Genomic DNA, 26,039 nt, shown 5'->3' on the forward strand with positions numbered 1-26,039 from the left:
AAACTCTGAAATTGAGTGTTGTCTCTTAAAGTTGTTAAATATTGGTTTCTTTTTCCATGCTTTTTACCAAAGTTACTGTTTAAAAGTACACAAAGCTAAAGTACCAAACTCATTTAGTAGCTTCCTCAAATTTCCAAGAAAAGAAGTGATACCTTTCTGCTAGTGAAGAAGTGTGAGGAGAGAGATGATTCAAAGCAGTATTTCATGTATCCTTAACATAAAATTCCCAGACTTTGAATTGCTCATAATGGTGATACTCCGCCTCCTCATTTCCTCTGCAAACCTTCTTTCCTTCTGTGACCTTTTCTAACTCACACTCCAGCATTTTATCTGCACAGTAGTCTTCACACATTCAATAGACTAATGTTGTAAACTCCTCACTGTGCACTGTAAGGAATTAGGAAGCTAGGATGTACATTTCGTACAGTGGAAATATTTATACAAATAACTGTTTATACATGAAAAAATAGAGTTTCTAAGCTGGCCCAAAATACTTTTCTAAGACCTCCTCCATCTTTGGAGATGAATAGCAAGACAAAAAAGGTTCACCTAATGAGAAATTGGTGTATAGTAATAAACTTCTATTTACAGAGGTTTAAACATGGTGCAGGTGCAACAGATATGTTTATCAGCGATGAAATTTCCAAATTAAAAAAAAAATTCAAATTTACTTTGTACTTTTGCATTTTTTAACTGAATGGAAGTATTGCCCAAAGTATTCAAGCAAGAGAACTGTCCCCAAATGCTGGATGAAACGCAAAAGGCAGTTTCTCATCCCTCTGAACTCCGAAGAGCCCGACCCCCGGGGGCTGTGCTCTGGAGCTTCATTTCACGAAGGCGGCTGAAGTTTGCTTGTGCCGGGCGCTAAGGTCACAGCGGGTCCTGGGCTCCGGGATGCCCATGGGGCAGCGTGGGGTTCCCTTCGGAACAGCGAGATGGGCCGTGGGGCTCGGACCAGGCAGAGCACGGCGACACCGAGTCTCGGTTGCGGGCGTGTGACTTCGAGTCTAAAGCTGCAGCTCCCTGTGCCTACCCCTCCCGCCATCCCCCGGGCATCGGATTTATCAGGATCCCAGTAAACCCACTTATAGGAGGAAGTGCCCGGCCCAGGGCAGCCAGCCCCGGCCGGGCAGGGCAGGCAGGCAGGCAGACAGACAGACAGACAGACGGACGGACGGACAGGTTGCCACCTATCGCCTGGCAGAGCCCGTGGCCGGACGCAGCTCCCAGTGGCCCAGAGCCACTCGTGTCCCTTTCTCAGCTGGAGCCCCGGGGAGTAACGGGGCCCCGTCCCTCCTTCGCCCCGGGCCCCTGCCCTTCCCTGCCCGCCTCCGGGAGCTCTCTCCCGCCGCTCCTTCCTGCTTGCCGCCGGCTGCCAGGGCGGGCGGGGCGCGGCTGCCGGGGCACCTCCCGCGCAGGTACCGGGGCACAGGGGAGGGCTGGGGTCGGCAAGGAGCACGGCAACGAGCCGCACGGCGCCGACACCGAGCGGGGGCAGCTCCCGGGGGAGGCGCGGCTGTGCGGCGGCGGGAGGGACCCAGGCGCGCTCCTGAGCGCGGAGCGGAGCGGGAGCGGGAGCGGAGGATCCCTCCCTCCTGCTCCATCCCTGCCTCTCCCCTCACCTGGGCGCCGCTCCCGGTGTGTGCGCTACCCCCTCGCACCTTGGCTGCCCCCGCCCGCTGCATGCAGCCCCTGGAGCGCCGCAGTCCAGGAGGACACGCTGGGTGCGTTGTGATTAACTCTTTATTATTATTATTATTATTATTATTATTATTATTATTATTATTATTATTATTATTATTATTATTATTATTATTATTATAATTTTTAGAGGGTTTTCTTTTCTTCTCTCGGGGCGGTTTCGCGGAGGGGAGGGGAGAGGGGCAGCCGGGTCCTCCCCGCCACCGGCGGCCCCAGGGCTGTGCCCGCCCCGCACGCTGCGCTCCGCTCCGCCGTGTTTGTTGTTGTTGTGCTCCGGGGAGGGAGGCGGCGAGCGAGCGGCTCCCCCAGGGCTGCGGAGGGCGGGCAGCCTCTCGGCGTGTTTCTCTTCCTCCTCGCCGTGTGAGCCCGCGTCCCGTGCTGCTCGGCGGGGCAGCCGCGGCGGCTCGGCGGAGGAGGAGCGGCGCTGCGGGACACCTGGGGCAGGTGGCAGCGGTAGGTGGCCCCGGGCTCCTCGGGGAGGGATCCCGCCCGCGGCACGGGTGCCCGAGGAGCGGGCAGCGGTGCTGGGGACGGCGGGGAGCGCAGGCGCTGCTGCCCGCGCCCCGCAGGTGTCTGTCTGTCTGCCGGGGGCTCCCCGTCCGTCGGGGCGGCCGTGCCTTACATAACCGGGCGGGAGGCCGTGCCGTGCCTTCCGGTTTCACATCGCGGCCGTGCCCGGAGCCTTACACCGGAACGGACAACTTCTGCCTTTTTTCTGTTTTGTTTTGTTGGGGTTTATTTTTCCCCCCACTTCACGGGGCCACGGCGCAGGACGGGCGCTGGCGGAGCTGAGGAGCGGGGCAGGTGCTGTCCCAGCCGCGGTGCCACCGCTGCCCCCGGCTCTTGCCGGGATTTCCATAACTTTCCGTGGGGAAGGTGGGCACGGGGCGGCTCCGAGGCGCCGCTGGGACGCTCCTGCCCAGCCCCGGGACCCCGCACCTTCCCCGCCCTCCGCGGCTGGGCTCGGCTCGAAGCTGCCGTGCTTCTCACGCTTGCCACCGGCTGGGCTCGGGCTGGGCAGCCCTGGAGGTGTTTGAGGTACCTCCGTGTGTGATGAGCTGTGGCCATAGCAAAGACTGTACTTCTAGTGCCTTCGAACGCTTGGGGGGACTTTTTAAAAATCGCTGCATGATTTGCCTTGGGAAGAATGTAAACACGCGTTTTGTAATTTTAAGTAGGTCCGTCCTGATAGTATTTCCTGTGTGCACTGCCTTTGCCCTTCAGTACGTCAGATGCTGTGTTTGAAGTAAAGCTGATTGAGATACTATGAAGACACTGGGAAAGTAATGAATTCTTGCAGAGAAACTGGAGTTTTCCCCCTCTTCAGTGGAAGCAGATTGAGTCTCAGGTGATCAGGAGTGGTAGCATGCATATTGCACTGGTTTATTTCTATTATAGCCACTAATGATTTTTAAAGAGCTGAGACTAATATAGTTTTGTTGGTGTGGAGTACTGCCAATTCACAGATACAAACAAGTATTGTAGGTTGCGTTTGGTTGTGGATAAAGGCTTGGAACACCTGGCTGGAAGGATGATGAAGTGCTCCCTGTCGGTCAAGGTAAATAATAACAGAGTAAGGGAACAGTCTTGGTTTGTGTTAATGATTTGATTACTTTTGGTATCCAAGTAGGAAACAGTTCTCTAGAATCTTTAAATAGTCTTAGAGCAGTTAGTAATTACTGGTATGAGTCCATCAAAGCTCTTGAGCATCATGGATTGTGGGTTACATTGGCTCTGTCTGTCACGGATTGCATTCTGAATCATTCTAAAGAGCACCAAGGAGAGCATTCCCAATGCCATGCCAGGCTATACCCAAGTTTCTACTTGGGTAAAAGTAGAGCCTAGACAGGACCAGGAAAGGAAAAGCTTGCATTGGTGCTTCCCTAGAATATTCCCTCCAGGCAGCTGTGGCTAAAGCACTCCCATGGGTAGAAGTGTTCCCTTGGTTCTTGACCAACACAAAGTTTGTTGTTCCTTCTTGGATTCTGTACAGTAGGTTTTTCAGTCTCTCAGGAAATAGGTAACCAGATGAAGCATTCTACAGACATTATTAATAACTGATAAGATGGTCAGAGGGCAAGTTCTTGTTTGCAGAGGCCCGTGCGCAGGAGTTATATTGAGGGATATTAATTTTCAAAGTGGTGTTCATGCATTAGACTCTGAGATAATGCATTTAAAATAAAGCTTGATATCTGTAATGAAAATAAAAAGTCAGAGTGTGATGTCTTAATGAAATGGATTCAAATTTATTTTTCACTGAGTTGGGAGAAAGCCATGAATCCAACATAAAGTGAGCTTCACTGAATTTTTAAGTAGAGAATTAAGAACAGAAATTGAGTTTATGCCATTCTGTACAGCTGAATAATATTCACAGGCTTTCAAAGGCCCTGTTCTATCACAATAGTTAATATAAATAAGGTAGTGAATGTTACAGTCACTATTGGGGCGATAAATTTCAGTTCACCACAGGCTCTTAATGATAGAAATTGGAGCATGTTAATTAAAAATAGTTTCCTATTTATAATTGCTTAATTTTTTGCACTTATGAAAAATTTAATGACAGGGTTGTTCTTACCCTGGGATTTGTTTCTCATGATGGCAGCTCCCATATGAGGAGGGAGCCTTACATCCATTTTAAAGACAAGCTTGTCAGAATTCTGGAAATAATCAACTCAGAGTATCCTGCACTTGCAGGGGAGGATTATATCTGTTTTCAAGTCTTGAGAACAACCAAGATGACACTGGTCACACCATTAATCAATAGCATAAGTGGGACATGCTTCCAGTTCTTTTCAGTTCTGAAAATGGGAGATGAGTGTTTGTGGTGTGTTAGATTACATGTGAAGGTACATGGAGTGGTAATGGTGGGATGAGGCAGGAGAGCAACCCGAGTGAGTGTCCCTACTGTTGTGTATCCAAAAATGTCTTGTTTGTTCTTTCTGTGGTGGTTTATTCAGAATGTGATGTAAATTACCCATATGGTTGAAATAGCCACTTTGGTTATTTATTCCACCAAACAGAACATATAAATTTAGGCTCTAATTGCTCTGCTACATGATTTTTTTTTTTGTGACAGAAGAAATGCATTAGAAGCTGTTGAGAGAAGGTTGAATAAGCTGAAATATACATCTCATGCTTACTTGAAGCATAAGTATCAGAAGTCGTTCAGTGTTCAAATGCTACTGTTTTCTGTTAGCATCTTACCTGTCAAAAGGCAGAGCTGTGAAAATACATTGGTGCTCATATATTGGGCCATGTCGCTCAAACTTTTACTTACCAGAACTAATTAATTTAATTTACTTGAGAACATAACAATTTTTGACCGTCAGCAGTGTTATTGGACTAATATGGATGAAATCTAGTAAATTTTGGCTAAAACACTTAAACCATAACTCGTGTTTAATGAGGAGAAGTCTGGAAGGTTTGCAGTCTAAGACTCTTGCATACAGGTTTAAGGTATAAACTCTGCCACAGATTAAAGGACAGCAGAGTCTTCTGGATCATTGGTAAAGTGCTCTGTCCTGTGGTATTTAATTACCTGAATAATTTTTCTTTCAGGCAAGACGTCAGGTTGAAACTGTTATCTGTGTTTCCTGAGGTGAGGCTCTTAAATAAAGGACAGCAGTGATGAGGAGCAGCTGGTCAGGAACTGCTGTTTTAAATACAGACAGCTGATAATCTTTTATAAAACAGGAATTTTTCTGGATTCTGTAAAATACCCTGTTGAAGACAGAAAGGTGTCCAGAATGTTAGGTGCTCCCAAGAAGAAAATCAGTGGGACATAGTAATTTCTGAAGAAGCCTGAATTTATATGTGTTAAAAAGAAAAGTTAGCAGCCAATGGAAGAAGAATCAGAAAAAGGGTATATGCTTTAGAGCTTGACTGCTCAAATCACTTGTGCAACTGGAACTTCAGACAGATAACTCTAGGCTCCAGTACTTTATTTGCACATTTCTTGTGTTAATATCCACTTTCCAGGGTGTCCAGCCTTCTGCACAGAGTGCTTGATTTGGACCTGATGAAAGAATCGATACAAAATGAGCAAGTTCATCTCTGAGAGACCAGTGCAGTGCCCAAGGCAGTGGCTGGCTGCAGTGGGGATGGCACTGGAGCTGTGTTCCTGCAGCCTTCAGTCCTGGCTCCGGCTCTGGCTGTGTGGATCCTCCTGCAGGCAGGCTGAGCTCAGCCCGAGGAGAGAGCCTGTGAGTGCTGCATTTGGGCTGGAGGAGCACAACGTGCTGGTGCTGACGGAGCCCTAAGCTAAGATGCCACACATCTCTATTGAAACACAGTTCTCTAAGGGTTTTGCCAACGTGAGAATTTAGACAAAATAGTTATGCCGAGCTGTGGTTGGAAAGAGCTGCACAGAACTTCATTGATCTCTTTCCCTTAGGGAGACAGTGATAGTGCCCATCCTTATGTATTCAGTGGCAGTGAATAAAGGCTTTGTCACAATCAGTTTTAGATTTTCTTTACTTAATAATTTCATTCAGATAATTAAGGATTTTCTATTTTCATTTCTCTAGTTGTTTTCTTGTATTAGTAGCACATGAAGAAATGTCTTCTTCAGTCTAATCACCACACATACCAAATGTTTTCCTACTTGAATCCTTGTATCATGTGAACTTTTTAATATAGTATTAAATAATTTCTGATGTGATGTTTATGATTAACAATCTTACTAACTTCTTTAAAGATGAAATTGTACTCACCTTTTCTTGCTTTGCCAGCTGTTTTCAGAGTTTCGTTTTTGGGTTTTTTTAAAACACTTATTCTAGATATGGCTTTTAAAAACATGTTTTCTAGATGTCTGTGAAACATAGCAGTCGCTTTCATCAATTTTCTACAGCTCATCTTCTTGAGACATTTCCAGAGACTGACCCTTCTGTAAAAGGCTGATCATCCTGGCTTTAACTTTTTCTTGTAGAGATTGGCACATAGGTTACTACTATTTAAAGGATTCATAATCTATTATGATCATTTATTAGTAGCTAAAGAATTTCTAAATAGCAGACACTTAAACAGTTCCTGACAACAGGGTTTAGATTTTAACATTTTTGGGCTTTCATATTTTGAAAGAAGCTTTATATTTCTCAAAATGCTCTGTTAAAAATAAGTGGAGAACTCTGGTTAATATAGAGTGAGATAATTCCTATGAGGCTTCTTGCATCAGTTGCAGTAACTGTGAAATCCCAGTTCTGTTGCTTGGAATAGCTGTAAATCTTGGACATAACCCAGGAAAGCCCACACAAAAGGCACGTGAGAGAAAAACAAAAAATAACATGGACATTTTCAGACAGTTTTAGACAGTTTTTTGGGTATTTTTTGCTTCTGTCCTGAAATGATTTTGAAATAACTCAGTGAGGAAGTTAGTTTTCTAAATATTTACTTCAATATTGCTTTTTATTTTACCTTTTTTTTTTATTATTTCCCCTGGAGCATTTGGAAACCCTTTCAAATGGGAGAAACGAGGAAATTAATAAATCAAAAAAGACTGATTTAGTCAGAGGTTTTGTGTTTTTTTTTTAAATAACTATACCATTGAAGGTAAAATAGGTTTTATATTAATGTTTCTTAAAATTTGAACAATTTTTGATCAACATATCAGCTGTACTAGGTTTGTTTTGCATGTTGGAAGGAAAGATGTTTTTTAGATCTGACTTGTTTAGGATTTTGTTCCAACACTTATAAAATTTCTTAGTGTGTGTAACTGAAATTCTTAGTATTTATTTTTTTAAACACTTGAGAAAGCTTAAACATTTGGAAATGTTTAAATTCAGGTCTTTCCAGGTTGGTGAAGTTAACAACTGTGGGGATCTAGTGTCTAACTCTTATGAAAGTGAGAGGGAAAGCAAAATCAAATACAAACCAAGTTGTATTTCTAAAATAATTCAGGCATATAGTGTGTTTTTTAATATGTTTAACTGGTGCATTCTCTTTGGCTTCTGCTAAAGAGTTGCAATTGCAGGATCACAAGTGAAAATCTGTTTGTTCTCAGTTCACTTCTTAGTTGGAAGTCCCAAAATTGAGGTAAAATGATGCAGTTGGACAATTCACAGCTATCCTTGGAATTCAGATGCTTATAAAAGAGACTTTTCAGTGTGAGAGATCAGTACTACCAGACACATATAAAGCCATTCTGGCTGCATTTTTGAACCAGTTTTTCTGACTGGTTCTTGTAAATACATGAAAGACCATGAAAAATAATGGTTATATGTGGATTAAGTTAGATCAAGGACTCTTGTAGTGCAATAACAGCCTGTCATCTCAATGGACATATAATTTTTTCTCTAAAGATTGGAAAAATGCTGAAATACAGCTGTTGTGTTGTCAATGCCCTGCCAGTTTTTTTTGGTTTTTGTTTCTTTTCATACAAATTCAGCTGTGATACTTTCCAGAGTAGAAGGCAATTGTATTCTGGTTATTCAAGGGCCTTCTAGGGGACAATGTACAGCTGCTTCATCTGTTCTGGCAATGGTCTTGCTGAAGTGTGGTATGGTCAAGGGCCAGTCATGAGGTTTGTTCATCTTTGGACTAAAGGTGTTAAAACTGCCGTAGCAAAATCAGTGTTTCCAATATAGCAACAGCCTTGGAGCCCTAAGGACAGTTGTCCTGTAATTTTTTTAATCATTGACTTTCCTAGATTTCCTTGATAGATTTCAGATGGATAAACTGAAGTGAGGTAGGGTGCTTCAGGTTGGCTGGATTAAGTGGTAGAGGTGCTCTTTGCTGTCTCCTCAGATCTTCTTCCTCACGGACCTGAGAGTATCACTTTGTATCCCTTTCAGCTTGTCCACACAGGTGACCAAATCTCTCATTCCTCAGGCTGGGTTAGTGCCTCGAAGATAAAGCCTAGAATGTATTTGTTTCTATGCAGCAATTCTGCAGATCCCAGTGACAGCTGTTACTGTGCCCTTCAAATCTGTACCTGCACCTGTGTCTCATCAGCATATCCCCTAGCTTGTTGCCATTTTCTCCTGACTAACATATGTAATAATATGTGTATATATTTAGAGCTTCTTATTGGCTTCCTACAGTACTGACTCCCAGGAAGCATTCCTGCAGTTTGTGACAAATTCCTCAATTACCTAGACTTTCAGTTCATCTCAGAAAAGAGTCATCAGCTTCTGGGGGTCCAGTTCCATATCATGCACAATACCTCATGGTTAATAGCAAAACATTGCTTTGTGATGTTTTCTAAGGTATTGTAATGCTTTTCAATTATTCTTCCTCAACACTGTTGTTTCCTGGATGTCAGCATTGCTCTTCTCTTCTAATTCTAAAAACATGAGTCCTTAGTTAAACTCTCTTGTCAGATCTTTTTAGTTCTCTGGATGAAAAGTAGTTTTGGGATATTATCTGACAGAACTTACAGTGATTAAAAAAAAAAGACTATACTTGTCCTTTAGAGTGTTAAGAAGGTACAGAAGAAATTATGGCAAATTTGTGTATATGCTGGGGTGGAGGATGGCTGTACAAATTTGTGTCCAGAAAGGACCTGTTATACTGAAAATTATGACAGCAAAGTCTGAAACCAAATGAAGGAAAATAATTGGCCTGTGTTTCCAGTAGTTCTGTGGTATGGGATAAAATACTGATGAAACAATACAGAACATAACTTTGGGGATTGGTGTGCCTTGGAGCTTTATCCATAATGAATGATATAATCATTGTAATAGGAAACTTTTGGACCCCTACTGGGTTGCATTTGGAATGTTTTGATAGCTCATACCATTCTAGAGAGCTACAATCGGAGTAAAACTCATAGTCCTGTAAATGACTAAAATCCATTATCGAGTTACACAGTGATCCCATTTTAATTTGTCTCTTCAGTGAAATGGTCACTGAAAAATAGTCAGCAGTTTGATTCCAGGCATTTTCATCGCTACATTGGTTAGCTAAAAAGAAAAAAAAACTGGAAGCCTGTCTGAACAACAGGGGCAAACTGTTTTGAAAGTGGTTGCCTGTTATGCTTCATATATTAACAAAATCGGTGATATGAGTGGAACCTTTCCACATTCCTTAAGTCAGCCTTGGTATTAAGTCTTCTTTTGTTTTTCTGAAAGTAGAAAGAAGATGAATTTTTTTCACAGCTGTTTTTTAGCTTTATATACATGCTCAAATAATTGGGACTGACTTAAAGGAAAACAATTGCAATTATCTTCTGCTTTGGCTCTTGTTGAGTCTTTTACTATTAGATTCTTTTCTCAAATGTTGGAAGCTGCTGAAAGACTTCTCACTGAAGTGTGGAGCTTCTACAAATAGAAACTCCCTGACTTGTATTTTGTGTTATCTTTTATCTGTACTATTACTATTACTTTGCCCTGACTTGTTCCTGGAAAAGAGATGCACATAAGTTTCTGCACAGCTTTCACAGTTTCAGCATAGTCTGACTCAGTGCTGTTCACCTGGAAGATAGGCAGTAATTTGGCTTTGGTTTTGTTCTTCAGAAAGATACTCTTGTCAAATGGGAAACAACCCATAATAGGCTCACATGGAAAAATTGTTGCTTTAATGGAAATTTTAGTAGGTGCTTTTCATCTGAGTGCAGGGCTGTTGGTGTTGAAAAGCTAATCTTAAACTTTGGCCAGCATGTAGGGTGGGTTGTGAAATACTCCATTCTTCTCCTCCTCCAGTGGTAAAATACTTTGTATGTGGTTTGGTTATTTGGCTTGGGTTTTTTTTTTGGTTGGTTGGTTTTTTCCCCCTTCTTCATTCTAACTCCTGTATGCCACAACCTTCTTTATTAATGAAAGCATTGAAGGAAGATATTTGGTTCCAAGTGAAGGCTGAAATTATAGCCACAAGTAATAATTTTTTCTGCCCCTGGAAAGAGTGAGAAAGAAGTAATGAAAACTACTTTCAGCATAATTGGCCTTTTATAATAAATGGCTTGCATGTTTCATCCCTGTGAGTAATACTTTGTCCATTAGGCCTTAGCAAGGCCACAAACAGCATACAGCAACAACAAAAGTATGCTCCTTGTCTTAATGGAGTTGCATGGTAAAGCACTGAGTAGCAGCTATTCAGAATTCTTAACTGCAGTTTATATTCCATCATTAGGGACTGTGCTTCTTTTCCCCTTACCTAATACATATTTACAGCTTCTCAGATCACAGTTGATGTTGTTCTGCGCCCATGCACCTTGGCAAAAAGCCTGGCCTCATCATTTTTATAATTTATTTTAGGTATTGAAAATTTGATACTATGTGCTCCAAATCTTTCTCTAGGCTGAACAATCCCAGTGCTTTCAGCCTCTCCTCACAGGATGTGTGTTTCAGATGACAGCTGTTTTTGTGGCCTTCCACTGAACTTGCTCCTGGTGACATTTCATAATGTGGATCCAAAAGCAGACCTGGTGGTGCAGACACCAGAGAAGTGGATTGTGCATGAAGCAGGACAATTGCTTCCCTCAGTGCACGGGCTGTTCTTCCATTTCCCAAGGCTGGGAAGCTGTTAGCTCTCCTTGCTGCCAGCTGCAGGGCTGATTCATGGCCTGCCAGGACCTACAGCTTGTTTGCAGGGGAGCTGCTCCCCAGTAAGTAAGTTGGTCTTCAGGCTAGGGACTCAAGACATTATTGTTGGCCATATCTAAGTTACTCTGAATGGCAACCCTGCCCTCCAGTGTGTCTTCTACAGTAGTGTTCGCAGACTTTGTGCTCTGCCAGGTCACTGTAAAAGAATTTGAACAGGATTGGGTCCCTAACCTATTCACTTTGTAACCATGGACAGATTGTGAACCATCAAGAGCTGCTGTTTGAGCCTAATGATAGAGATGTTTGGGCTTTTTTATCAGCTGGTAATTTGCCCATCCATGCTGTAACTTGAATCAGGTTAGGTGCGATGATGCTGCAGGAGAGATTGAGTATTCCTAAAATCAAGGTGGGTGACACCAGTGATGTCTCATCCACAAATCCTATCATTTTATGGCAGAAGGCAATCTCTCTGGCAGAAGGCAGTCATATTGGTCAGGCATGATTTAACCTCTGTAAATCCATTCTGGTGATTCCCAATGACCATCTTCTCTTTAACATGCCCAGAAATGACACGCAGACAGGCACATGTCAGAACATACTGTGGGAGTAGATAAACAAACAATGAAAGTAGGTTTGGACCGTGATGTTTTCTTTCCTAGTGGTCCCTCAGACTTGGTGACTGGTAACCTGTGCATGATCCCTCTCCTGCCCTTCTTTTCTGGATGCCCAGTTGCTGTCCATCTGCAGGTGATGAGTGCATGCTGGTCACAGGATTGAGCACCTGCACCTTTGGGAATGTGGTGATGAATAAGCTGGGACTGCATGTGACCTGGGGGAACAAGTTTGTTAGGAACAGGATGTTGCTTCCAGAGTGATTCCTGCTCCCTCTGTGCGTGTGTGTGTGAGGAATTTACCAGATAGGAAGGTTACAGCAAAAGTGACAGTAAGTTTAATAATTATTTTAGCTTGATCTAATGCATGTTAATGATTATATTGATGATCTGCGTAAAGCCAGTGGGCTTTGCCCTTCTTTTGTATTGATTTAGTTCCATTATCTTGCCATTTAAAAGCATTGCATATGTAATACTTTTACTGTGTCAGGATGTGTGAAAAATCTGAAGTTGCCTTCTGATATGCATTTAAAGCTGCTTTTTTTTGGTAGTTGAGTGGTTTTTTTTTTTTTTGTGGTTTTTTTTTTTTTTTTTTTTTTTTTGTTGCTACTGTTAGTCTGCTTTTACCATTTCTCTAATTATGTCATGGCTTTTTTTCTGGTAATCACTATTTTGATATTCCCTTATTACCATAATTTTAGAAAGCACCAGCACCTGTAAAATGCAATAAGATCCACAGTAAAACTGAGACTTGCTTGATTTGCACATAGTAAGAAGCAAAGAAATTTAACCTGATTGTATGATGCTGAATAGTGAGATCACAGTGACTTACTGGGGAATTCAGTGTTTCTCAGATCTTACTAGCACCACTTGCCTTACTCGTTCAGATGCTTAATTTTCCAACTTCTGTTACTGATGAGCAGTTGTTACTCTGCATAGTTCATCAGGTATCAAAATAATTTTGTCACATGATGATAGTTGTCCTTCCTTTTGTCCTGTATAGAACTATACATTTAGATATTCATTTTTATTAGCTGCATTATATTTTTGGACCTGAAAAGCCCATCCAGAGTAAGGTTACAAATATATTTAATGAAACAATTCTAAAGGAGCAGTTTAAGACTTAAATTCTACAATTTAGAATTGTTCTAGAAACCATGTAATGAGCAGTGAATTAATCAGAAATACAGTATTCACAAAATGTTTTGAATGGCAGGTGTAATTAGTTCATTATTTTAATGCTTCCAGTAGTGTTTAATTGCAGTAAGACTTTAATACGTTAGGAAAATGATCATAATAGTTGGCAAATCATTGTCAGTATTTTAGCTCAATCTTACGTGTGTTCCAAAATCATACTGGCATTTTCTAAACAGAGACTGAAAAATTCATGTAGCGGAAAAAGTCAAATGCTAAATGATACCTCTATAGTAAATCTTAGATATCTAAGTTCTTACTTCTTTGTATAATGCCTGTCTCTCTGATACTTTAAGAACTGGTTTTATGCTTTACTTGTGAAGTGTAAAATCACATTTTCCTTGTGTTCTGTTTTTTTGTGTTCAGTAAATATTTTATTTTTTGTAAATAAAAGATTAACATGCAAGTACAGTATTTGTAGAATATTACATTTGGAAATGGACAAATGATTAAATGTGTTTCACAATCAGCTAGCTCTGTACTTTAACCTGAGAGGAATAACCAGGGCTTTGGAAAGAAGGCAGTTAAGTAATTTCATAATCATTCATGCATTACAGCAATAATACTGGCACACACAAGCATAAAAACTGGTTTTGCAGTGTCTTCCTGATAGAAACAAATAAAACAATCTTCAATGGGCTTTCTTGTATGAGAAAAGACCACCCAAATAAATAAGATCAAATGAAAGCAAGAATTTTAGACATTAAGGTTTGTTGCCTCACTGATTTTAAATATATAATAGATAAAAAAGTTATTCTGTATATGTCCTTTTGTCGTACAGAATCATTTTGTGATTTTTTAAAAAATTGATTGAGGGAGGCATTGACTCAGAGTAGGTTGACTCAATTCCAGCTTATTTTGTTTGTATGAAAACTCCTGTAGTGTCAGTTAAATAAGTTGCCTGTCATGTAACTTCTTAAGCATTTTAAGTTTTCTCAATTTAAAGATTGCTGCAGTTCAGAAATGTTTGAAGTTATTCTTATTTGTATTTTGTTGGAAGGCAAGAAATCATAGTTTGAAGAGAATCAATCATGGACTGAAGAGAATGTGGAGTAGCATTGTGGTGAGGCATATGTAGCGAGTTTCTGGCCAAGGGAGAAGATCTCCTTCTGCTTGAAAATTCTCTCTTTACAATATAGGATCAGGCAGGTGGGGGTGGAGCATGGAAAAAACTCCTCTGTGAAAAGATTCTATGTTCTGGATTATGTTTGGATATGGACAGTTTTCAGTGGGCAGATGGGAAGCAAGTGATGGGCAAGATAATTGTATTGTTCGAGTGCTATGACATGAAAAGAGCAAGATAATAACCTGTGCAAAAACGATGAGGTGCCTTTGTTTCTGTGGCACCTCTTGTTCATCAACTTGTACATGTTCCAGTCCCACTGGACCCGGCATCACTGTGCATCTGATTCTGTTATTGTCTGCTTACACCTTTTCCCTGTGTGCCATTTGAGAGAGCGTTTGTGGTATGGTCTGCAGTCCTCCTCCATTTTAGCAGACCACCAAAACCTGGTGACATTTTAAGTGCTTTAGGACTGGCTGTTTATATTATGTAATTGGCAAGATAAGGGAAACTTCTTTGCATGACTAATTGAATATAAAGAGTGAAAAAAAGTGCACTCTGATTTATCCAAACTGATGAAATGTTTACATGCAGCTATGTTAAAAAAAAAAAACCAAAACAGTTCTGGTGATAATTGCTTTCCACTTTGCTTAGCTTCAAACATACAGAGTCTGGAGTGCTTTTAACTTATGTTTTTAAACATCCGTGCTAGATGCTGTGAAGCCTGTGGTTTTGGGGGTGGAGCTGTGTTTTTTTTTCTGAGTGAATATTGTGTGCTTCAAGATAGTAAATGGGGAAAACAGTTGTGGTTTTTTGTTTTGGTTTGCTTTTTTTTGTTTAATTTTTTTTTTTTTTTTTTTTTTTGTCCCTAGCCCTGCTGTATTTTTGTTTTGGAAATTGGCATTAGATTTGGCAGATGCTCAAATACCAAACTGAGAATGGATTTACTAATAGATACTTACCTATAAGCAGTAATGCATTAATGTTATTGGTTAAACAAAAGAAGGTAGTGATGAAAACAGTAGCTTTAGCTTAGTAAGGGCAGGTTTGGTCATTCAGAATTATTTTAAGGTCTTAAAATGTCACACACTAAATACTAGGGACCACAGTTGAGCAATGTTGAAATAAAGAAGGGATTATTCATTTGGGAGTGAAAGATTCGAGCTGTAACATCTCAAACTTATCATAACTGTTAATTTATATAGCTGAATTTCCACTTAAAAATGTATAATATATCAGCTAAATCCTATTGGTATACCTTAATTGCTTGCAATTCAATAAAAGCTGGTTTAAATATGATGCTTCATTAAATAAAAGACCCATTGCTTTCACTCGTAGCTAACTCATGTGGATGTTAAATGACAGGTTTTGATTCAGGTCTAGTAACTTGTATTAATTACTGTATTTATGCCATGAGTAATTGCTGTTTGAAGGGGCTGTAGGTGAATTAAGAGCTGCATGGTAGTAGGTTGGGTGGAGATATTGTTTGGGGTAAGAAATAAAGAATTTGGCCAAACCAGCTGCTAAGTATCTCTTTTCTGAAAGATTTTAACTCTCTTAGGGTATGGAATGCGAAGCACTTTTATGGATTGAGTCAATGATGAAATGCACAAACAAATTGCTGCAAGAGTTAATTAGATAGTATGTTCTGTGTATATGTGCTATAAAGTTTCAGTCACAGACTCTGGAAATATTACTCATTATTGCATTTCCATGCAGGAGTGTTTACTGCAGAGTTTTTGAGGAGGGGATTTTAAGGATTCTTTTGGAATATAGTCCTAGAGGAATGTTATGAAAAGAGCAGTCAGTTTGTAAATGGTGTGGGAGATAGGGGTGGAAGAGACTTGAAGAGCCTTGTATGAAATCCCTAGTTTATCTAGTGCTCAGAATCAGATGTCTCAGAATATCACCCAATGTAGCCAATGAGCAAACGCTCCTGAAAGTCAGTATCCTTCCAAACAAAGTGTGTTTCACTGCTGTTTCAGTTCCCGGAGCTGCGGAGGGCAGAGCTGGACTTTGTGTGTGTGTGACAAATGTTTCCTGAGGGCCAGTGCTCACCAACTTGCAGAAGAGCTGGTTAGCCAAGACCCTGCTGTGCTGTGGCTGGGATGGAGATCAGCTCCAGCTCTTTCCCCAAGGGTTCAGACCTGTGTTTCCTGCTGCAAGAAGCAGGCTGCCAAGGTAGAGGCTGTTGAGCAGGACTCATGTTCCCTTTCTTCAGTAAATGGATGTCTTGGTGCAGAGGGGGTTACAGCTCTCCCCTACTTACACTGATCCCTTACAGGATAAAGTGGATGAGCTCAGAGTGGGGAATAAAGTCTGTTTGTCTAATATCCTACATGCCAGTGAAATCCAGCTGGCTAAAAGCTATCCTGTTTCCTTTCTGTTCCCCCTTTCCAGAGCAGTGCTGGTTCTGTGATTTTGTTTTGTTTGGGGCTTTGATTATTTTATCCTTTTTTACAGTCAGTTGTCATGTATGAACAGATTCAGAAAAAGGATAGGCCCTCTCTGCCTCCTGCTCCCCCTGCTTCCCACCCCAGTGCTCCAGGTACACTGTTCAGGAATATGGATTGAAATTTTCCCAGGCCAGAGGAGTGCCCAGTGTCATTGGGGCTGTCCTGCCATGGTGAGAACCACACCATTCATGCAGTCCCTGAAATACAGTGGTCAGACTCTTGCATTCTATCTTCAACACAGCTAGGTGTTCTACTCTCCTCTGGTTCTCCCAGAGCCCTGCTCTCCTGATGTTTAGAAATACTCTGGCTTTTAGTTTAGTTTTATGTGTGGGCAGCATCTATTTTCTCTTCCTCCAACACTCATTTAGCCTTGCTTTACTTAGACTTGACGTGTTATGAGCTTTTAGCCTTATCTCTGTCTAATAGGTTCCTATTGCTGTCCTCATCTTCCCATCTGTTCTAGTAAAAAATTCATGTTGTTAGATACGGCTGACCAGAATTGTACCTTGTATTCAGCTGATGTTATGCTAGTGGCTGGTGTGATGACTTTAATTCTTCCCTGTTTTAGCTGGAAATACTCCTTCATGATACAATGTAGGTCTGTTTGTCTGTTTTTTTAAAAACCTATTTTCTCCTTGCCAGATCACACTGGTGACTCACAGTTATCCTGTGATCAAGCCAGACTGATCTTTCCCTCCAGTGTCGTCTAAGACGATCCCTGGTTTCCCACATCCTGTGTGAGTGTGCTAATCACAAGTTTATTATCTCATGGTATAGGTGACCTTCTGCTATAGCTGCCTAGGAAAAATAAAAAGGCAGGGAGTGGGTTGTTGCAGTGGTTTCCACTGTGTCTCGTGATAATCTTGAGTCTGATAGTTCACATTTTCTGTGTTTGAGACAAAGTTGGCTGAATGAAGCCCTGGGATGTCAGAGAAATAGCCTCATTGTACATTGATGGGGTTCTGGTGTAAAATCATGTGAAGCTGCTTGGCTGTGTCATCGCAGCTGGAGTGTTATTTTGCATGACTGATAGCAGAACTTGAAAGCCATGGAGCACTTGTAAAATAAGAAAGGAGGTGTGTGTTGTGAGTACAAACCCTGGCATTATGAGTAGCTGAGAACGGGTTTTCAGAATTACAACTCTGGATTTAATTTTCTAATGTCTGCCAAAGCTTCTATGTGGGCTATAAGTATTTTTTTAGTGTATTGTCCTTAACTTATCTCTGCCTTTGCTCTATATCTGTAATATGGGAGAAAGGTTTACCTTCTGGTCATGTGTTTTGTCTACTTATGTTGCAAGACCTTTAGGGAAGGAACTTCCTCTCTATATCTGTGTACTGTCTGGAAAACCCCTCTTGACTGAAGGCTGTGGACGCTATCACAGATGATGGCATTTGCAACATTTTCTTTTTTAAGAAATATTTAGTTAACAATAAAATAGTTTACAAGTGCAACTTGTTCAAGAACAAGATATTCTTGTGATGGGTGCTGCAAATATTATATACAAGCTTACTTTTAATCATAGAGTGGATTTGAGATATATTTTGGTAATCATGATTGAAAGTGAATACACAGCTCGTCTCCTTATTGAAACATTTATTTTCTCACTCCGTTATTTTGATATGTTGCCAGATTTTGTTATCTTTTTCTTTTGTACACTGATAAATAGTGAACTGCACTTGAAAACCATGCTGAAAAAATGAGTGTTTGGCCTGTCACATGCTTTTGTCTTCCTTTTAATGTGAAATAAACAATCTAGTTTTCTTTTTAATGAAAGAAGGGGAGATAATGGTCTTGTGTACATTTAGAACATTCTCGCGTTCAAATGGAAATGTTCCCTTGGGTCTATCATTGTTCTCTTCAGTAGTTATTCAGTAATGACTGTTTCTATATTGGCTTTAAATGTACCTCTGATAAAGATTGGGAAAACAACATTAGCACATGACATTTATGAGTTACATAAAATGAGACAATATTCAAGTACGAGCCACGAGTTCTTGAAAGCATATTTAAAGAAGCACACAAGTACAATAATTATGTCAGGGTGATGTTCCTCATGCAGATTTCAGCTGCTGTTACTCATTAATTATTTAAAATTCCAAGTGCAACAACTCACAGCTTAGTGACTGTAGCCTGCTGAGCCTATGACCTAAACAATTAAAGCCAAAACATCTGGATTAAAATGCCATTTGAAAAGAAGATAAATTGATTATTTATTTCTCAGCTATGCAATTATCCTTTGCAAAAAAAATTAATTTTGCTTTCTCTTCTGAGAAGGGAAAGTAAATCAGTGTGTCATCGCCAGAGAAAATCCCAAACTGGGGTCGGAGTATCTGTCTTTCCAGATAATCATTTATAAGCCCAGAAAAATTGCTTCTCTACAGCTTTCTGGGTTACTTTGTTCTTAAATTTATTTACAGATTTCAGAGAAGCGGAGCATATAAATCTTTATTTAAGCTTCATGAGGTGTCAGTTGCAGCTTGCATTGCAAATCATTTCTGACTGGAGAAATGTCTTGTTTGTGTCAATGGACTCTGGATAATGGTGACCTTTTAGGAGGCTGCCACATGAATTTTGCATGTCTTCAGCATGCTTACAAATGAAAATACTGAGGATTGAGTCTTCATCAAATTACTTTAAGAAACACTTTAGGATCATGATTTCATGTATGAGCGCTCATACAATACAGCCAGGCAAAAGAAGGCAAAAAGAAGTGAGAAACACAAAGCACAAGAAGAGAGAAATGCAAGCACAGAGTTAAGGATGCATTTTTTCCATGTCAGAGAAGAAACATTGGGTTTTGTGCCTCTTTGGCAGTGTGTTCATGGGGAGGAAGGGAGGGACATGACTGTAGAGAAGTAGATTGGGCCAAAGGGAGTGAACTCGGAGTATGGCGAAAGTCAGACCCTTTCGCAATATCAGTATTCATGCCAAATGTTACAGAGGAGAATCTGCAGGAAATCCATCCTGTTGGCTGATATGTTTGCAGTATAGATAACATATATGAAGTCAGAAGAGAGAGAGAAAAAGATCAGGGAGAGAGAGAGAGAGACTTTTTTTTTTTCCTTTTAATTGAGAAGGATCTAGTGATTCAGTGTTATCTCACAGCACAGTTAATGCTGTCTGAAGGGGGTGAATCATCTCCTTGTCCCATCTGTCAGGCTGTTGGATATGAGAAGAGCAGGCATACAGTGCCTTTAATTCATGTGTGTTTAGAACTGCAGGTGTGCCTGTTGTTGTCAGTCTCTACAAAGTGTTAATGAAGTACTGATCATCAAAGTGCCTGTGTTCTCTGGGAAGCTTAGGGAACCTACCTCAGTTTGAAAGGGAGAATAAACCGCTCAACATTTGGAGAGGGCTGGTTTTTCTAAGCAGAGAACGGGGAAAAAAAGTGAGTTATCAAATATATCTTGGTTTTATTCTCTTGACATTTTGAAATTTTTATCAGAATAGAGGTGTTAGGTCTTGTCTGTTTTCAGAGTACCTTAATCTCAGAAACTGAAAGTCTTCAAGTAACAAACAATTATTATTTTCTGTATCATTTCTCAGTTGCTTTTATTTTTGTCCTCTGGTACTGTTAAGATTGTTACTTTGGCCTGAAATTCTCCATGATTTGAATATGAATTTTGTTCTTTTTTTTTCATTCTCCTGGTTAATGCTGCATTTGAATTATATATTCTTGTGTGGCGTTTCCTATTATTCAAAATCTAGGGCAAATGTCTTACTTTTAGTTGTTGACTCACTGAGGCTGAAGGTTGAGGTTCACAGCTGTGAAGGTGTATTTGTAAAAGAAATATAGTACTTTAGAAGCCATGATCTTAGGAGAAACCATTGGTCTTAGGAGTCTACTGTGTGTCTTACAAATGCATAGAATGAGGCTATGATATGTCTCAATTCTTAAACTTACTAAATTTCTCTGTCCTGATATTTTTCTTTCTTTTTTCTTTTTTCTCCACGAGATAATGTATTTTACTGTAGTATCAGATTGTTTTGTCTCTGGAGCACATATGTGCTGAAAAAAAATAATCAGTGAATATGTGTCTGATCCTTTCCAGAAAGCTGGGAAAAATTGGTCCTAGCTCCATCCAAGGTGTTGTATGCCATGCAGACATAAACCTATATGAAAAAGAAAATAACAACACCCAGCCTATTTTGTTGTGGTGCTGTGCATAAAAGACAGCATGTAGCAAGTGAACCTTTTCATATTAGTGCCTGAGATAAAAACAGACAAATCAGTCTTCATTTTGTAGGAGGGCACCATTTTCCTTTTGATGCATATATTCAAGGGAGGTGTACGTGTGGCCCCCTCTGTTCCCTAGACTGGGAATAGCTGAGAGGCACAAGTACCTCAGCAAAGTCACAGAGTACTTACAAGGAAATCCAAGTGTAGTCAAGACCCATTTGTAGGTGCAGTGGTAGAAGTGCAGCCAGCAGAAGGGACGGAGCTGGAGCGTGCTGGGTGCTCAGACGTGCTGCTGTACCTTGCCCCAGGCCTGTGGGGTCCTACCTGGCTCCCTCCTCAGGTGCACTGCAGCTGATAAGGAAATTTCCTTATGACTCTGCAGGTGGATTGGCACAGAGTTCACAGGGCTTTGCTAATCTTAGTGTTTTGAAGACAAACAGTAAACATGTGGCTAATGCCGAGTGATTGTGGTCATCGATGATTTCTGTTTGCGTAAAGGAGTGTAGGTACCAGCATGTGCTGCATGACCTTAGGGGAGCATTTTCCCATTTGGGAAGCAGAAGAGCCCTATTGAGAAATTTTCTTGTCCTTAATGGACAGGGTGGATGGTGCTCTAGCAAGGAGAGTGGAGTGGGTTGAAGGAAGAAAGGAGAGAAATGTGAGAAGAACCTGTGCTACAGAAAATAAATGTCGCTTAGCAATTTAATTGTAATCTCACTGTAGTCTAGAATCACGTTTGAAATATGCTCAGTGTGCTGAGGTGAGATTCCTGGAAATCACATGCTTCTGTAAAAGATAGTGTGCAATATCCTTCTTGTTGGCAATAGAAGAAAATGGTAATCAAAACAGTCAGGAAACATCTTAAACTTTGGGTCCTGCTTACCCTATGGCAATTTTAGGAAATAGTTTGCAACAACGTTTTTTCACAGAATATATTCTCTCTCGCTGTTGTAGCCTTTCTCATGTGCCATAGTGTTGCAGAAAATTTTAGAGAATAATAATTTTGGGGTCCTTTGCAGTGATACATCAAGTGTGTATCAATTACTGAGCAACTGTGCTAGCACTGGGGAGTACTTCCTCAGGTAGAAGTGTTTCAGAACTTGGCCAGTCTCTCAGAGGAGTGGTTTTCTAGGCCTAGTGTCCGTGCTAAGGTACGTGCGGTTATCTGTAAACATCAAAATTGCTGTAATATCTAGATAGGTCAAGACTGTGATACGTAAAACACTGTACAATCATGATTAAATACATCTGTAAGTACTAAACGTCTGTTGACTTCTCTGATTTATAGGCTATGGTCACCACTGAAGTCTTGGTTTTGATAATTCATGATGGAAATATGTCTAGAATAATGTGTTTTTCTTTCAGAGAAATATAACTGTGGAAGTCAAAAGTGAAAGTTTGATTTAGGAAGTATTGCACTCTTTCACAATAATGAAAAATTATACTTGTGTTGAATAACAATTAAGCTTGTAAGGGATTTAAGGCACTATATTTTGTGAACTGATTGAACAGTTGAATTAAGAGGGTGGGACTCCTGTGGAGCAGTTTGTCCATGGGGCAGGTTACTTTAGTTACGTGGCTGCTCACATCTGTCTCTGAAGAGTCTGACTGTGGCTGCTGAAGGATTTAGCTGCAGGTCACTCATTCGTGCCTGCTGGAGGTTTTCTTTCTTGGTTAGCTGGAATATTTGGTTACCACCATGAGGGAATTCTGAAGAAACAGAGGAGGCATGCCGAGTGCCTCGGTCTCGTTTTGAAGGAAGATGAAGTGAAAGGCTTCCGTGGAAAGATGGGTATCACACTGAGAGCCTAAAAAAACCACTCAAAAATTTCCATCTAGCTGGCAGCCACTGCTGTGCAGTGTGTCAGCTTGCTTCCCAGGAAGCTGTGTAACCAGGACCTGACACTGCCACAAACAAACAAAATACCAAACAAACACAAAAACCAAACAAACAAAAAACCAAAAAAGCAAAACAAAAACCTCAAAAACCAACCAACCAACCAAAAAAAAAAAAAAAAACCCAAAAAAACAAACCAAAACCCAACAACAAACAAATACCACCAAACCTTGGGTAAGAGTTTATGTTAGGAGTCTGTCAGAATTAGAGAGAACTTGCGCATTTTTTGAAAGAAATTACTCTTTTATTTTTCTCTGATAAGATCTCTATATAGTAGTAAAATGTATAAGAGTAGTTGTGAATTTAGCAGGAAGTTTTAAGTAAATTCCTCACATATTTTTTTATTCTATGGTTACCCTTCCCATGTGTGAGTAAGGCTAGGAGCACTTGTAGCTCTGCACTATTACCCAACATCAGTCTGTGATGAATACATATTCCTAGACAAGGTAGTAATTATATTCTGATACCTGTAAATATGTAAGTCCTTGCATACCTTTATTATTACATGTAGTTCTGTTGAGTCATAATTAACGTGTGGGAAGAGGTAGGATCATATTTTAAAAACCATTTTCAGCATCGTGTGATACACATTCAGTAGTTTATGCTTTTTAATTTGAAGTAACCAATAGTGTTCAATAAAAGTGCTCCATGTGGATTGGCTTACAGACTGTTTTGACTCCTCAATTACTATATCACTTATTTAAAGTCTGATGACTACATGGGTGAACGTTTTCAGGCTCCTGTGAGTAAGAAAATGCTATTTTGCAGTTAAAACTGCATAACCTGCAGAAAGTAATGCCATTGCATTTCTTGTTACATTCAGAAAGTTTGGAGAAGTGTTTTTCTGCCTTCCAAAGACAATTCTAAATCTTCTTTATGGGACAGGGGGTGTGTATGGGAAGATCACTAGAACAACTTGTTTAGCTGCAAATACCGACAGGCAGACTAGAATGGGCTAAAAATGCTACAATGATATATGTTTCTAAACCCCTATATCTAATTAACTGCTCAGATGAAGATAAATTACATGATGCCAACCGAAGTGTATTATTACAGGTATGTGTTGTATAGAACAGAGTTTTTCCATCTCTTTTTTTGAGTTTTGGAAAAACAAGTTTTTCTCCTTGGGTAAGGCACTGGCATTTCTGTAGTTGTTGCTAGTTGGAATATGGGTTCCTGCTGTGAAAGGAGTGGGAAAGCTGCTTGGTCTAGGCTTCCATCAGGTTATCTGTTAGTCTAAACTCTGTGAGAAGGTGAATCGATGGGAGGAGACGCTTAATTTCATTTCCCCAGGCAAAATCCCTCGGCTGTTTTTGGAATTACTCAAAGCAGCTGGCAGAGGTGGAGCTACTGCTGTATCAGTCATGGATTGGGAAGTGCCAGGTCATGGCAGCAGAGCTGATTCAGCTCAGTAGGTGGCTGTGGCATAGTGCTGAGGCAGCGGGGTGGCTCTGCTGCTGGCACCTGCAGCGGTGGCTCACAACTTCCTGCCCCAATTCACTCGCTTCACCCTAAAGAGTTTTTAGGTAGCAGAAGTGTTTTCAGCTTTTAGTCCTTTTAAATCAGTTTAGTTGTGTGGCCTTTAGTTTTCTGAGCCTCTCAGATGGTTTTAGTGTAAAACCAGGAACTCTTTATGGGGAGTTGTATAGGGGAGCTGGTGATGTAACTCCATCCACTGCAGGCAAGTGGGGTGTCCCCTCTCATTTGTGACTCAAGCTCACGTGCAAAATTTCTCATCTCATAGGATTTACAAAACTTGCAGGATTTCACTAGGAAGCTTTTTGGCAGGGGCTGTTGTGGTCATAAGGTTGATCCCATGTGCAGGCCTGTTTTGGCAGCTTATTGTTAGGTGTGATTCATGTGAGATTCAAAGAAGGTATTGCATTTCCACAGTACTTCTGTTTTTTCATTGCTTGGAGCACTGTGGCTGTTCTTGTGGCAGTTCATCAGTGCTGAATCATTCATGGATTCCTCTGCAAAGAGTGCTGTTCAGTTGATGGACATTGTTAAGAAGTGTAAGAAGCTGTGTCTTCATACAGAGCTGCTTAGTCCAGCAACCTGTACATTATGAAGGTGACTAAAAAGAAAATATGAATCTTTTTCTAGCTGAGATGTTTAGAATAGTTGGCTGCAAGTTCCTACAAAGATTGTAAAAGTGAGTAATCCCACTGAAGTCAGTGACTCAACTCATTGCATAAAGATTGGCGCAGGTAGAAGCTGTGCAGTGTGGTTTCCCTCTGGACAGTAAGAACCAGAGTCAGTCTCAGTGTTTCATCCTGAAGTGAAAACAACCTGTGTGCTCAGTTTTTAGTCAAGTAAGGTGGATTTCTGCTTGAGGCTGAAGTGAAAAATTAAGTCTTTGTTGCTATAAATGCTTGCATGTTTGTATGGTATTACTTCCTAATCAGATATCTACAGAACAGTTGGCACTATACAATTTCTTTCATAATTCATGTCAGATTCTTGGAATCCCTTCTTTGCCGAAGGATTACTCAGATTTCACTGTTTAATAGGTAGCATGAAGAAATCTGTAACATTTAGGATACCCTTGCTAGTGGCTGCTTGCTTTTGTCCCTTTAGCTGAAAAGTAGTTCTATTCCTATGTGAGGAATTAATAGCAGTTACCTGTAACTAACTTATCTCCAAGCATCTGCATTTATTTGTGCATGAAAAAAAAAAAATAAAGTAAAATCTAGCTAGGAGTGTTTATGGAGTGTTTTATGGATACAGGGTGGTTGTTCCTGGAGTGTTACTCCAGAGACATGAGGGAGGCTAACAGGAAGCAGGAGGACAGGATCACAGATGTGGTCTGCAAGTGTTATGTTGGCTTCATCATCTGTGTACTCAGACATATGTGTGTTATAGACCAAATTTGATAGGTTTTTTTTTTTTTTTTGATAAATGAATGGAAGAATAACATTTAGAACATTTGCCTTTATATTCTGCTGTAGACATGTCTTACAGTTTTGTATTCTGCTCTGCTTTCCTTATGTTGGGAATTCACCAATTCCTCATCACCTACTGGATGAGGAATGAGCTGCTGCTCATAATTTGTAGAGCAAAAGCCAGTTTGAGGAAATTCAGGTCTGAAACCCAGCGTTTATGAATTTATTTGTATTTTTCCTTCAAAAATTTTAGAATGTCAAAAATGGGAGAATTGATTGTGCTGATCTCACAGTTGGAAAGTACAGGACTGCAGTAATCCATGGCTTTTTGGTTTTTGTTTTTTGTGGTTTTTTAAATCATGTATGCAATAGATAGGGCTGGTTTTAAAACATCTGTTTTCAATTTAGTAATTAATTCTATCTTGAGTGCACTTACTGAGTTTGAATATTTTCAATTTTGAATTTGTGAGACCTTGGAAATGGATTTTTGTAAGGATTTATTTAATTGGATACAGTGATAACATGGAACTTAGAGAAAACTGAATTCAGTGAATTGTCAGATAAGCACTGTAG

The 26,039-nt window shown here is 40.6% G+C and overlaps 1 long non-coding RNA gene across 1 annotated transcript; it reads left to right on the forward strand.

Annotated features, from left to right (window-relative positions):
- Positions 1-1,991: 1,991 nt before the first annotated feature.
- LOC134422693 (uncharacterized) lies at positions 1,992-16,291 on the forward strand. The gene is made up of 3 exons (XR_010028868.1): positions 1,992-2,154; positions 2,926-3,049; positions 16,031-16,291. It is a non-coding gene; the product is annotated as an uncharacterized LOC134422693 (long non-coding RNA).
- The last annotated feature ends 9,748 nt before the right edge of the window (positions 16,292-26,039 follow it).

The sequence above is a fragment of the Melospiza melodia genome, chromosome 1 (assembly GCF_035770615.1).
Source record: "Melospiza melodia melodia isolate bMelMel2 chromosome 1, bMelMel2.pri, whole genome shotgun sequence".
NCBI classification, from domain to species: Eukaryota; Metazoa; Chordata; class Aves; order Passeriformes; family Passerellidae; genus Melospiza; species Melospiza melodia.